This window comes from Centrocercus urophasianus, unplaced genomic scaffold (genome assembly GCF_019232065.1).
Source record: "Centrocercus urophasianus isolate 14NV4802_14NV808 unplaced genomic scaffold, USGS_Curo_1.0 seq_28, whole genome shotgun sequence".
Taxonomy (NCBI): domain Eukaryota; kingdom Metazoa; phylum Chordata; class Aves; order Galliformes; family Phasianidae; genus Centrocercus; species Centrocercus urophasianus.
Window position 1 is genome coordinate 9,253,354 of NW_024884844.1, and position 12,916 is coordinate 9,266,269.

The 12,916-nt window shown below is 42.6% G+C and overlaps 1 protein-coding gene across 1 annotated transcript in view; it reads left to right on the forward strand.

Moving 5' to 3' along the window:
• The first annotated feature begins 166 nt into the window (after positions 1–166).
• Positions 167–12,916, forward strand: part of SPOPL (speckle type BTB/POZ protein like) — a 33,681-nt gene continuing 20,931 nt past the window's right edge. Inside the window, exon 1 of the mRNA XM_042827307.1 lies at positions 167–273. The gene's annotated coding sequence lies outside the window, so the exon portion shown is untranslated. The remainder of the gene's footprint in view (positions 274–12,916) is intronic.

The following is a 12,916-nucleotide window of genomic DNA, read 5'->3' on the forward strand; positions in this document are numbered from 1 at the left end:
GGGGGAGCGGGGGTGAGGGGCGTGGCCTCGCGCAAGGCCCCGGATGGAAGCGGCGCGGCGCGGCACCGCGTGACCCCTCCCTGTCCGGAAGTGCGGCGGCAGCGGCTGGGCTGTACGGGAGCCGCGGCGTACCGGCGGTGAGCTCGGCGCGGTTCGGTGCGGGCAGCGATGCGGCTCCGCTCCCGTCCGACCTCGTCTCTTCCTCCAGCCGTCGGCCGTCGGTGACCGCCACGCCTTCCCCCGCCTCGGCGCTATGAGAGCCGCCGCGCTCCGGTACGTAACGCCTGAACGGCGGGAGGGAGCAGGGCGCGGGGGGGGAGGGAGGCCTTTGTTGCGCGGAGGGGCGGGCCCGGTACCCTGCCCCGGGGCAGCGGCCTGCGGGCCTGAGGGAGCGGCAGCGGGGCCTCCCCCGGTAGTGCGGGTAAAGGGGGGCCCGGTCTGGCCCCGCCGAGCTCCCCGTGCCGGCTTCGCGTGCGCGCGGGTGGGATCCGTGCGTGCGGCTGCTGACCGGTGCGAAGCCGTCCTGCGGGGAAGTTCCCGTCTCGCAGCAACAGCTGGGCTTGGGGGTGCTGAAAAAACTTGGCGGAGGTGAAATAACAGCGAGGGTTGTGCCGGCGGTGCGGCGTGCCCCCATCTTACACATGGGCAGGAAGTGCGGCTGAGCGGGGCTGGGTTTCACCCGGTGATGTCATCTCGTGAAATCCGCCGGTGAATCAATGCGTCAATGAACGTCAGAGGAGGGAAACGAGGAGGCAGAAGTGAAACAGAAGAGCTCCCGAGGCGCTCCGGCCTTCGGCCGCGTTCTAGCGGGCGCGGATGTGCAGTTAGAAAGGCGGCCGCGCTTCGGGAAGGTGTTCCTAACTTTTGACACGGTGTCAGGAGTTACAGGAATGGCGTTTGAACAAAAAGGATTGTTTCCAACCTCCTGCCGGGAAGCGCTGTGGGACTCCAGCTGGGTCGTTCCTTGCTCTTATCAGCTCTGCAGAAGGCGTTATTTTGATAGCTATTCCGTATGGTTGGGAGGCTTTGTGCCACAGCGGTGCTGAGGCTCTTTGTATGGCTGCTCAGGTGTTTGTAGTGCTTTAAAACAAATGCTACCACATTTCTTCATTTTTTTTTTCTTTTTTTTTTCGGTTTCAGCTGGATTTTTTATTTCAGGAAGTAAAATATTCCTTTATAAAAGGTTATTGCTACCTTATTAGTCACTGTAAAGTAAAAATACTTGAAAGTACTGTAAAATATTTTATCTGCTTTCTCCACCTGGTCACAGAATCACAGAATGGCCAGGGTTGGAAGGGACCTCAAGGATCATGAATGTCCAACCCCTCTGCCACATACAGGGCCACCAACCTCCCCATTTAATACTAGACCAGGCTGCCCAGGCCTCCATCCAACCTGGCCTTGAACACCTCCAGGGACGGGGCATCCACAGCCTCTCTGAGCAGCTGTTCCAGCACCTCACCATTCTCAGAGTCAAGAACTTCCCCTTGACATCCAACCTGAATCTTCCCTCCCTCAACTTAAAACCATTTCCCCTTGTCCTGCTGTTATCAACTCTTTCAAAGAGTTGACTCCCCTCCTGTTTATAGGCTCCCTTTAGGTACTGAAAGGCTGCAATGATGTCACTCTGTAGCCTTCTTTTGTCCAGGCTGAACAAGCCCAGCTCCCTCAGCCTGTCTTGGTAGGGGAGGTGCTCCAGTCCCCTGATCATCTTTGTGGCCCTCCTCTGATGTCCTACACATGTCCTTCTGTCATGCGTAACTGGGACAAACCTGGATGCTTGTGAAGGATTTCCAGTGTGTGCCCTTGTACCTAATTGGCTATTAGAATCCCAGAATTGCTTAGGTTGGAAAAGAGCTTGAAAGTCATCAAGACCAACTAGAATCTGACCGTATTAATCTTAACAAGCCTTCGCTAAATCATGTCCAGGAAAATCAAACTGAGAAGATTGCTTTTAATTAGCATATCGACCTGATACTTGAAGATTTTATAGGTACCAAATACTCCATGGTTGGATCCATGATCCTTAAGATTTTTTCCAACCTTAGAGATTCTATGATTCTATGAAAGCAAATTTAAATTTAAAAAATGTCAGTATTGTGTCATTCTCTCTTGTATCTTTTTAGGTTACTACAAATACTAAAGCACTTTGTCTTAGGAATCGCAGTTGGTGGAGGTGGTTAAGGAAACACCAAATCAGCTGATAGGCTGCACTGTCAATGATGGGCTAATGTAACAATACACTGATACATCAACTGGTGTGAATTGCATGGCTGCAGAAGTCAGTGATCATGGTGAAGTTGGAGGAACATGCAATCCTTTCCTGACTCAACAGGGGTGGTCCTGAAGGGGAAGTAAAACCCAATAACTAAACACTGTTTTGTCATGTCTTGCACTCCCAGGTTTTGAGGGTAATGTAGGAAGCCCTTGCCTTCCTGACTGTCTGATGTCTTGGAGCTGCTGTTCCTGGCTTGAAGCTGTGATAGAGTTCTGCTTCGTCCTCTCAGAGAGGGCTGTTCAAGAGGTTTCCATATCATTGCTCATGGTTCTTTCCTCCTTCTTTAAAATACTTATGTATTCACAGCAGATTTCTTTCTCTGCTTTGATTTCTTGAGAAACTTCACAGTCTGTTTCCGTATGGCTCTTTGTCCCACCCATCCCAAAAGGAATCTCTCAGGAACCCTAGCTTCAAATGAAAAGAGGAAATCTCCATGTAGTTTGTGCTTGATTGAGAACTTCTGCTGCTGTGTGAAGTGTAGAGGGAGATTCATAATGGCAGTTTTGTTGTTTCTGAGACAGGGTGGCCACTTGCTGTTGTTGGATGGCTGTAAGTAGTGTGTGTACTATGTTATATAGCATGTGTATTGTGTTTTTGTAGTGCTTTTATCTGTTGCAACCGTGTGCTTTGGCAGGACTGTGTTCAGTACTGGAACAAACTTAAGCAAAAAATCCGTCAACTTTCACGATACCATTTTGCTTCTTTAATAGCTTTGTTCAGTAACCTTTGGTAACCAGCTTTAAATTTGTTCTTTGTTGGCTATAAAGGTTTTTATGTGTTCTTTGTCTGAATGCTTGCAAAGAGATTCCTTCTATCTGCCAGTGTTCTTTTACCAGTATTTGCATGAAGCATTTAGGAAATGTAGTGGAAAGTGGAATGCTCCTGCTGTTTCACGGACTCATTAGCATGGAATAATCTAGGGAGATCATACATACAGATTTCCTGAATTACCTGAGTGAGTTACTCATGATGCTACCTTGCATCTCCCCAAAGCCATTTATCTTTTTTTTTTTTTTTTTTTTTTAATGTTTGTTTTTTAAATGTTCTTTGTTGATCACTACTCTTTTTCATTTTGTGGAAGTCCTCAGCAAAAGTGACACAAACCCAATTTAGTATGTTGTCCTGCTTCACAGTTGGAGAATTTGACAGTTGTTTCAGTGGAAAAAAACTGTCATCTTTTCCATGCTGCTTGTTCAGATGCTCAAGATGGACTAACTGATTTTAAGTGGACTTTGTGTAAAGGTGAATGCTAGGTGAGCAGAGGAGAGGTTTTCTGTGGTGAGTCTTTATAAAAGAAGCTCCTATACATACTTAAATGCTTTTAACAACTTTTTTTTTAGCATTAGAAATATCTAATGTGCTTTCCCTGAATTCATTTCTGAATGTACAGAATGAAACTGAGAGGTTTCATGAACACTAGCAAAGTGGTTATATACTTTTTGTGAGTGTATCTCTGTGAAACGCTGTAGCTTGCTTAGCTAGTAAGCTGTTTGAAGCTCAGGTTTGATCTGTTTTCTTGCTGTATGATTTCTGTAGAATGCACAACTGCTTAGCCTTTAATTAGTGTTACTTTGTGGGTTCAATATTGAACAGTTGGTGTTAAGTCCCATCTGCTTTCATGGGAGTCATGTTTGCTCTCTGCACTGTATTGTGACCTTCCTTCTTGAGTAATACAAACTTGAATTTGTCATTTGACATGTCATTTAACTTGCTGCTTTATAGAATGAAAAAGTAATTGTGTTCCAGGGAGAATGCAATAGAGTAGCTCTTGGCTAAGGCAGTGCTGCTGGTGGAGGGAATGTCTCCAACAGTTGGGAAACTTCCAGAGTTCACGGGGTGGGAACATCTTGTTGTACCAGCCTGTGCTGTGCTGTGGAGAGGATCTCCGGATGAAACTTGGGAGCCAGGCTTTCTCTTCTTCCTGACTGCTGCTTTAATGCTTATCCCCTCCCAGGTGCTCGCATACCAGTTGGTCGAGTCACTTGCAAGTCAGTTTTCATTCAAGGCTACAGATGGCAATGAAGGGAATGGTGGGAAGTGATGACTTGCACTTGATTTATTTGAAATGCCTTGTTTTGTTGTGTATTAAATGTTTGGAAAATTAATTATGCTTGGGTGTTAAAGGGTTTGAGGTTAGTTGCCTTAAACTCAGCTGTTGCTTCCTGAGCAGCTGAAATTGCATGTAGAAACAGCTCTCTCTGGCCTGAGGAATAGTTGCTGTAACTTTCTCCTCTGGTGTCATACTTTCTTGTTCTCTGTTCCATGTTGACATTTTCTTTGGAAAACTACATTTCCCAGAAGTTTTGTTCCTGGCTTTCTTTATTCATACTCAGTTTCTAATTGATGGATCTGTTTTCTCCATTAGCATTGCCTGTGGCCTCTGAAGGGTGATCATTTGCAATGTTCAAATAAAAACCAAACAAAATAACCCAAACCCACTGCTTTCAGTTGAAAACTGAAGACGAGTCACTTATTTTGAGCACTTAGTGTATGGGTGCAATGATTCGTATTAGCTAATGATTTCTTAAAATTCTTTGGAGCAAGGACTTGTTGACTGTCTGCAGCATTTAACACAGTAAGGCTCTGAATTGCTTAATCTGTAGACATTACCTCAGCAACAAAACAGTGCTCTTAAAATTGAAGAAAGTGGCTCCAAACAGATGGATTCTTTGGTAACTAGGTTTATTTTCAGAGACAATTGTAATCAAAACTCTTGAAGATAAAATCAGCACAATTGTTTGGTAATGAATTTAGCCAACAAGTGCTTGATACAGCTTGCCTCAACTTCTGGGACGGAGTAATATGTTACAACATTAAACTTCCTAAACTGCTTTTAGTGAACGTCATTTACTGGCCGCACTGATACTTAAGCATCAAACTGAGTAACTGTTCTTGTAAAAGAGAACAAAATGCAGTACTTCCAGCTCATGTCTCTGATGTGTGTGAAGATAATTTCAGCAGTTAATCACACAACTAAATTTGTACCTGATTTTAGCTGCTTTTTCTATGCAGTCAGAAACTTCTGTTTGCAGTCTACATAAACTCATTTAAAGACTTCCAAAACTGCAGTAGTATCAATCTAATGTTAGACTAGAAACCAAATTATCTGAAATCTCTAGTTAGCTTCTTTGGGTAGTAGTAGATTGATGTATAGCAAGCACATTGCTGTACCAGGCATTGCAGTTGATGTGAGCTTACTGCTGTTAGGACTGGTAGTGTGTTTGGTGTATGTGGTTTCAGAGGAATAAATTGAGTGTAATCTAGTTTTGATGTGTTTAATCTGTGCAGTATCTGCCAGCATAGACTTTGGCAGCTCTTTGCATGAGGGAAAAGAACTAATGGTGTCAAAAGGGAAGAATCGTTAATGTGAAATATGTGATATTGTTTGTGAAGTTATTATTTTTTTAATTTAAAAAAACAAAAGCACTGTGCACGTTGTTGACTCGAAAGCAGAGGTATGGCAAATACATGTGGCTTGATTTATACTGGAACATCCCAGAGGCTCTTGTAATGTTTATGGGCAAAATGTGTCTGTTTGCAATCACTTGATCTTAGTGACTTCTTGATTTTCTGACAGTAAATGGCCTATTTGTTTTCCTTTTCTGTGAAAGCAGTTTCGTGGAGCTGTTGGGTGGTGGAGGACAGGTGTGGACAGGCAGAAGGCAGCTTTGCTTTCAGCCTCTCTGAAGATGGAAGCAAAGTGACTTACTGGGTCTTGTGGAGGCCCTCATATGCTCTGGTGTTTGAGGATGAGAGTCAAGCAAGGAGAGATTTGACTTCAGGTGGAGTTGAAAGGCCATTGTGTCCAGGACTTCAGCCTGTTGGCCAGAAGCTGTGCCTCCAGCAAATGCAGCTGGCTGCAGTGGTAGTTAGCAGCATTCTGCTGAGCATGTTTCTCACAGCAATCTTGCAAAAGCAGCTGAAGATGTTTTTGATAAGCGATCAAGGCTTGGTCTGATTGAACTTGCTGCCTTTTGTCAGCTCAGTTGCTCTTGTCAGACTGAGATCAGCTTCACCATGCCCGGATAAGCCTTGCCACCCCAGCGGTTCTGTAGCAGCCTTTGTTGTGTGCCTTATTGCTCCTTTTAACCATCAGTAAAACACAGTCTGTGTAGGGGAACAAAGGATGGTGTGAGGAGGTGAAAAAAGTGAGCAAACATCCTGCTTAGCAAAGGGTGAGTAAGATTTTATGTATTCACACTTGGGTCACTAGGGCTTTTTGCAAGACAGTGTGTTTTCCTATTGCTCTAAATGTAGTCCTAGGCCCTGGTGCTAATCCTCAAATGTCTTGCATGGATTTTCTTCAAATGAACAGATGATGTTTTAGCCTTCTGGGGAACGAGTTCTCTGGCAATCATGAGCATTGCCTGATGTGGGCCATCCCCTGCTTTCTTTCCCTTACCCCTAGGTAAGCAGCCTGCAGCTGCAGTAAAAGCAGCTGGGGAAGCCGTGGGGCTCAGTGTTGTAAAGCCACAGCAGTTGTTGCTAAGTGATCATTTCTTGTGAGGGAGCAAATGGTTCAATGGAAATTGAAAGCCTTAGAAAAGTTCCAGCAACTTTTAAAGCAATAGCTCTTGGGGGGGGGGAGGGGGCGAGAAAAAGGTGAATACTGCTTTGCAAAACAGCAAATACCAGGTTGTTTCTGAAACAGCTGAGTAGGGAAGATTGTGTACTTGTATTTGAGCTTTGGAAACCAGCCTCCACAGGTTAAGAACTCTTAGGATTGTTTTTTTTAACATTGTGTGATCATGTTGACATCTGTCTCAGCCTGTTTCAGGTTCTATTGGTAGTGATGGTTTTCACCAGATGTGTTCACAGTGCTGTACCTTCAGAAGTTCCTACTTCATACTCACCAGAGCAAGTGAAAGTGCATCTCAGCTCTTGAGCTGCCCGCCTCTACTGTGGTGCTGCTTAATCGGCTGCTGTGGGTGACTTCTGATATCGAGTCCACTGAAATTCTCTTTTGAGACTGTTTAGGTGAGCTAGCATCGAAGTGCAGTCTAGTTCTCTGGCAGAATTTTCTTTTGGTGTTTGGAAGTCACGTGTAGGGGTTTTTTGTTCAGTTTCCCGGCATATAGATGTAAGTTGTTGCTCTTTCCACAAAATGTAATATTCTTTGTGAGTGTTTTGGTATGAGGTATAGAATAGGCTTGAGATGAGCTGTGCCTATCAGAGCATTTCTGTGATACAGCTGTGTAGGCAGATTTGTTCACTTGTTGCTGTGATAGGTAGCAGGGAAGTAAATGATCGAAAACCCCATCTGATAACATTTGTTAGTATAAGGTTTTGGCTACTGAAAGCAATTGTTAGCATCTCAATGTGAATTTTGCAGGTAATAACAATCTGCAAGGGTTAGTGAGCAGAGCGTTATGCTGCTGTTGTTCTGTAGTAGATGAAAGCTCCCACCTCCAAAGTGTGCAGTACAATGCTTTACACTCCTCTACTTAATGAAAAAAGGACAGCCTCCCCATCCTTTAACCATCATGAACTAAATCTTCCAAAGAAGGGTACTGTTGTTATGCAAGGAAGAAAATCAAGGTTACTGCTTTCAATTTGGTAAATTCTTGATTGTGTGTAACTGAACTATATGGATATATAGTAATTCTTCATTTAGTGTAGTTCCACTTGACAATGATTTAAGTAAGAGAAATGGAGTGAAACTAAGGAAGGAGAAAGATCGCTTTGGCTCTATACCATGGGGGGAAAAAATGACAGCAGTAGATTATTAGAATAGAATAGCTTCCCGGGAAGAGTAGTGGTGGAAATGCCAATGTTTTGGATGCCATAAAACTAGACTAAAATGAAATTGAAATGCTGTAAGAAACAGTTTTGCATTTCTTCTCCAGGGAAATGTACAGATGAGTCCTATAGGGAATAGTTTAGGTTATCTAATATGGAACATCATCGGTTTCCTGTATTATAGAATAGTAACACGAGGCTGAGGGATTTTTATTAATAAGCTTGGCTGATGTAAACTAGCAGAGTTCAAACTCTGCTAGGCAACGTTTCCTCTTGGCTGAAGGAAGATCATCTTTATATTTCAGAAGCTTAAGGAAAATAGAATTCAGAGAAAAGCCTGTAAGTGACACATACTCAGCTGCAGTTTTTACAACTAACAGTATAATCCTGTGAAATTTGAACTGCCATCTTCAGTGCTGTCGCTAACAGTTGCAAAGCCATCCTCTAGAGAAGCTGTGTGTTTTGCACGTGGGTCAGTTTTGCCTTGTTGGGACTTCTGCTGTAGCCACCTCAAGGATGTGCTTTTAAATTGATGTCTCAGCTGTAGCTATTTTAAGATGTTTCTGACCCCAGCTGTCTGTCCTCTTTGCTGGAGTTCAGTGTCCCTGGCACAGGGTGGAGGGGGATGCGTGCGTAGTTTCTCAGCTGTCACAAGACAGGCCAGGGCATTGGTTTTTCTTTCTGAAGTTACTGTTCAGCTCATGGTGTGGGTACTGGAGGTTGGTGATGGTGAGACTTTATCCTGAAGCAGCTAGAGCTTGTGATTTATGCCCCAAAACTGGTTTAGGTTTGTGTAGTTTCCAAGTAAATACATGCTTAAGTAAGCATTTTTAGTATTGTGTTCTATAAACCCTCTTCCTTTTAATTATTACAGACCTTGCACATCTTCAGTAAGTCTCCATAGGGTTTCTCTGTGTGTAACCCAGCTGCTGTTCCCTTCTGCTTGCCCTGAAAAGAAAACTCTTGTGTTGGAAGTGCTACAAGCAACATTAAGATGTAGTATATGTTCAGTCGACAGCTTCAGTGTGAAGGAGGTGGGAGTATATAAAGACCTACACACACTTGTGTGTATGTGTGTGTGTGTGTATATATATATATATATATATATATATATATATATATATATATATAAAATCCACAGTTAAGTATCAGTTACTCGAAGCACTCAAATGCAACAGTGATAGAGATTAGATTCAATAAATATTAAACACTACATTTCAATTATTTTTTTGGTATATCCTGAGTCTATTTTCAGAGGTGCAAATGATGACACTGAATAAATTGGAAAACTGCCTAAGCTAAACAGATCCTTCAAATGTCTGTTATTGTGCTGTGTATCATCCAGCAGAAAATTTGGTTATAAAATACAGTTTGCTATATAGGAAATGTGTAGCAATCCTTCTATAATGCTCAGTCATGAGGAAATGCAAATCCTGCCAATTAAGAACAATTCTGTCTTTTACCACATTTTCTTACTACTACTAAGGTCTTATGAGTTTTCCCAAGCATAATCAGCTTACAAGAACAAAAAAACTCACATTCTCTCTTCAACTGGATGATATTTTTATGTCTTTAAGATTTGGAGAGGAAGATGTTTCTTGTGGATTTAATCTGCTCAGGAGTTCCATGCCTCATTGAGATAAGCCCGACCCAGCTGGTCAGGTTCTTACAGCAGTCAGTACTTCTGCACCAAGCTGGAAGGAGCATGGCTCTGTCTTTTAAGTTGATGCTACATGGAATTGTGAATCAAGTAGAGCATCAGACCAGAGAATCAGATGGGAAATTCAAAAGGTACTTAGTCTGGGGCCTGAAAATGTCTTTCCCTTCAGATTTGACTGTTTTGCTCTGGTTCATTTCTGTTACTTCTACCTTTGAGTCCATTTTTGTATTTTCTCTTACCCAAGAACAGATAGAGTGAATCTTAATACAATTTGGTATGTTCTCTTTAATTTCCCTTCAATTTTAAAAAGTAACTCATGAAAAGTAAATAAACTTATTCTCTGGTGATATTTCCTCAAATTAAACTGAAAGTGGTATCTCTGTAGCTCGTGTGTGTTTATTTATACTACATATTAGGAAGAAATTCTTTACTGTGAGGGTGGTGAGACACTGAAGATGCTGACCAGTGAGGCTGTGGATGCCCCCTCCTTTGAAGCACTCAAGGCCAGGCTGGATGGGGCTGTGAGCAACCTGGTCTAGAGGGAGGTGTCCCTGCGTATAGCAAGGGGTTGAAACTAGATGATCTTAAAGATCCAACCCAAGCCATTCTATGATTCTATTATTTTTGAATGGGTTTCTGTAAGATGATTTTATTGATTAGAAGACTTGCCACCTTAGATTAAAAAGAAAAAAAAAAAACAACCAAAACCTGCAAAGTTTTGGCTGTGGGAGTACACAAATTATATGTGGTTTCTGAACTACCTGTTTACTTGGAATAAAAACTTGGAGGAACACTGTGTTGTTCAGCAGTTAACCTTCAGAAAGTAGGTCTTTGTTTAATTTTCAGTCAGTGATGAAATATCAGTATTTCCGAAGGTTGGAGGGTGGGGAACGTTCATCACAGCTTTGCATTCCTTGAGATGTTCAGCCCCTTTCAGGAAAAACTGGCCATTCAGTTGAAATACACAAGACATGCATGTGGGATTTGCTTGGCATACTCGTCTATTAGGCTTTCCTTAATCATTGCTAAATGATCCTAACCTCAGTCACTCTGAGACAGTAAGTAACTCTAGTTTCTGTTAGCTATTGAATGCTTGATGTAAGAGATGTTTGTTTCTGGCAGAGCAGGCTCCTTGGCCTGTGGAAACTCTGTCCCATGATGGTTTAGGAGTGCACCGTGACTTTCCTGTTAAATGTTCATTGTTCTTCAGTCACTGGACAGAACTTGAGAAGAAGCCCATGCTGTGCCTGACCAGCTCTTGCTCAGCTCTATCATGTGGTGAGCGCTGAAGTCCTGTGATGTGCCAAAATGCAGCAGGGGAGGGAAGTGCTTTGATCCTGGAGGCTGAACCCTTTGCCAAAAGGGACAGCAGAGAAGAGCCTTGGAAGGACTGCCCTTCCAGCTTGTGGTGTGCTTTTCCCCCGTGCTTTTTACAGGGTGGGATGGGGTCACTGATTTGCTTGGCAGACTGATCAGTGGTTTGGTTCTGGCAGGCAGGGGTGCCTTTCTAGAGGATTGGCCTCTAGATAGGCCATCATTGGATGTCTTGTGGAAAGCAATTTGTCTGTCCAGCTCTATCAGTAATTTGTTGGCTAATACTTTATTGAAATAGAAAGATAAATAGAAAGACCATTGCTATGGTCACTACTTATATAACAGGCGCACAAGCGCATGTTAATACTACAACTACCCTGATGAAACAAATACTAGGGTATAGTAGTTCCACTGAGCTTCCACTGTTACATGAAAGCTGGCAAAAGATCCTCTTAACACTAAGGACAGTTCTTCAATTAAGCTTTGAAGCGTTTTGTGGATTTACTATTGAGGGATTAGAGAATTCCTGTTGATATTCCTGCAGTGCTTCCTTAATATGTTGTCATTTTTCAGGTATAAAAACTGTTGGTTCCAACACAAGATGTGAGACTGAATGTGGAGTTCTGTAGTTTGGAAGTTGAAGAGTTACTTTATGTAGAATAATCTTCATAAATATTGAGTTTTTGAATATAACGTTGGTAAGGGAAGCATGACAGTATGCTTGAAATTTAACATGATGCTTACATATAAGGCATCTTTGAAGGTGTCTTTAAAGTTACAGGAAGGAAAGTTTGAACAACCAATACAGCTTTTAATGAAATTCAGTGTAAATAATTTTTATGGGGGGTAGTCTGTATTCTATTTACACTCCACGAGCAAATAATAATGGTAATCAACTTCAGTTAGATTGGAGTTCAATTCAGATGTTTCTTTGAGTAGGCAAGTACTTCAATTGCGAAATGTGCTTTGAGGAACCACTTTGATATATATATATTTTTTTTTTTCCTCCACTTGCCCTCTCCTGCTCTGCAAGTAGTGCTGAGCTCTGTGAAGTTCTGAGTTGTAGAGAGACTGGATTATTTGACAGAATGATTAGCAGTTGCCATCAGTACCTTAAGAAGCCAGGAGAAGCAAGAAGCTCATTCTGTTCAGGATATAAGAGTGCAGGTTAAGTAATGTACTTTTGAGCATCTCTTCCCTTGTTTTGAAGTAAGATAGAGTAAACTCTCAAGAGTCTTAAGAGTTGTCAGTAACAGCTGCGTGTCATCTAGTATGGATATATCACTTTATTTAAAAAAAAGGAGTAAGCTCCTTGACACGTTTCAGAAATATACCTATTTTCCATTTTTTAAAGCCAGAAATTTTTGTCCTCATCCCCTAAAGCTTTTGAGTGTTTCCAAGTGAACGTAATCATGCATGCCTCTTCTGGTGGTTGGAGAAGTCTTCCTAGCAAAATGGAATTGGTTAAGCCTTGTCCAGACAGCTATAACATTGCCTGAAAACTGTTGGAGGATGTTACGTGGCTGTGTCCTATCACCTCTGATGCTTTGTTCACAACGACGTGCAGAGGATTAAATGCAGATTCCAGAGTGAAATTGTGTTACTTTGAGTAAGTGGTTTCATCCTGCAGATAACAAGCCTGTCTTCCTGCGCTTTATTGATTTAATTCCACCTCGTGATTCCCTGACAGGTTTTGTGAACTACAGCTCTGTCTGTTCCCAGCCATTTGATCTAATAGGCTGTGAGGGGGGATTGGTGCTTGGAAACCTCTTTGTCTGAGCTGATGACAGTGGCTGATCAATGATTCATAAACTTTTCTTCAAGGTAGTATTTAGTCTTTTCCCCAAGCAAAGTATAGTACGTAGAATAAAAGCTAAGCGTGTAGGTGCATCTTTCTTCTCACCTTCAGTCTGTCCTTGGTCCTG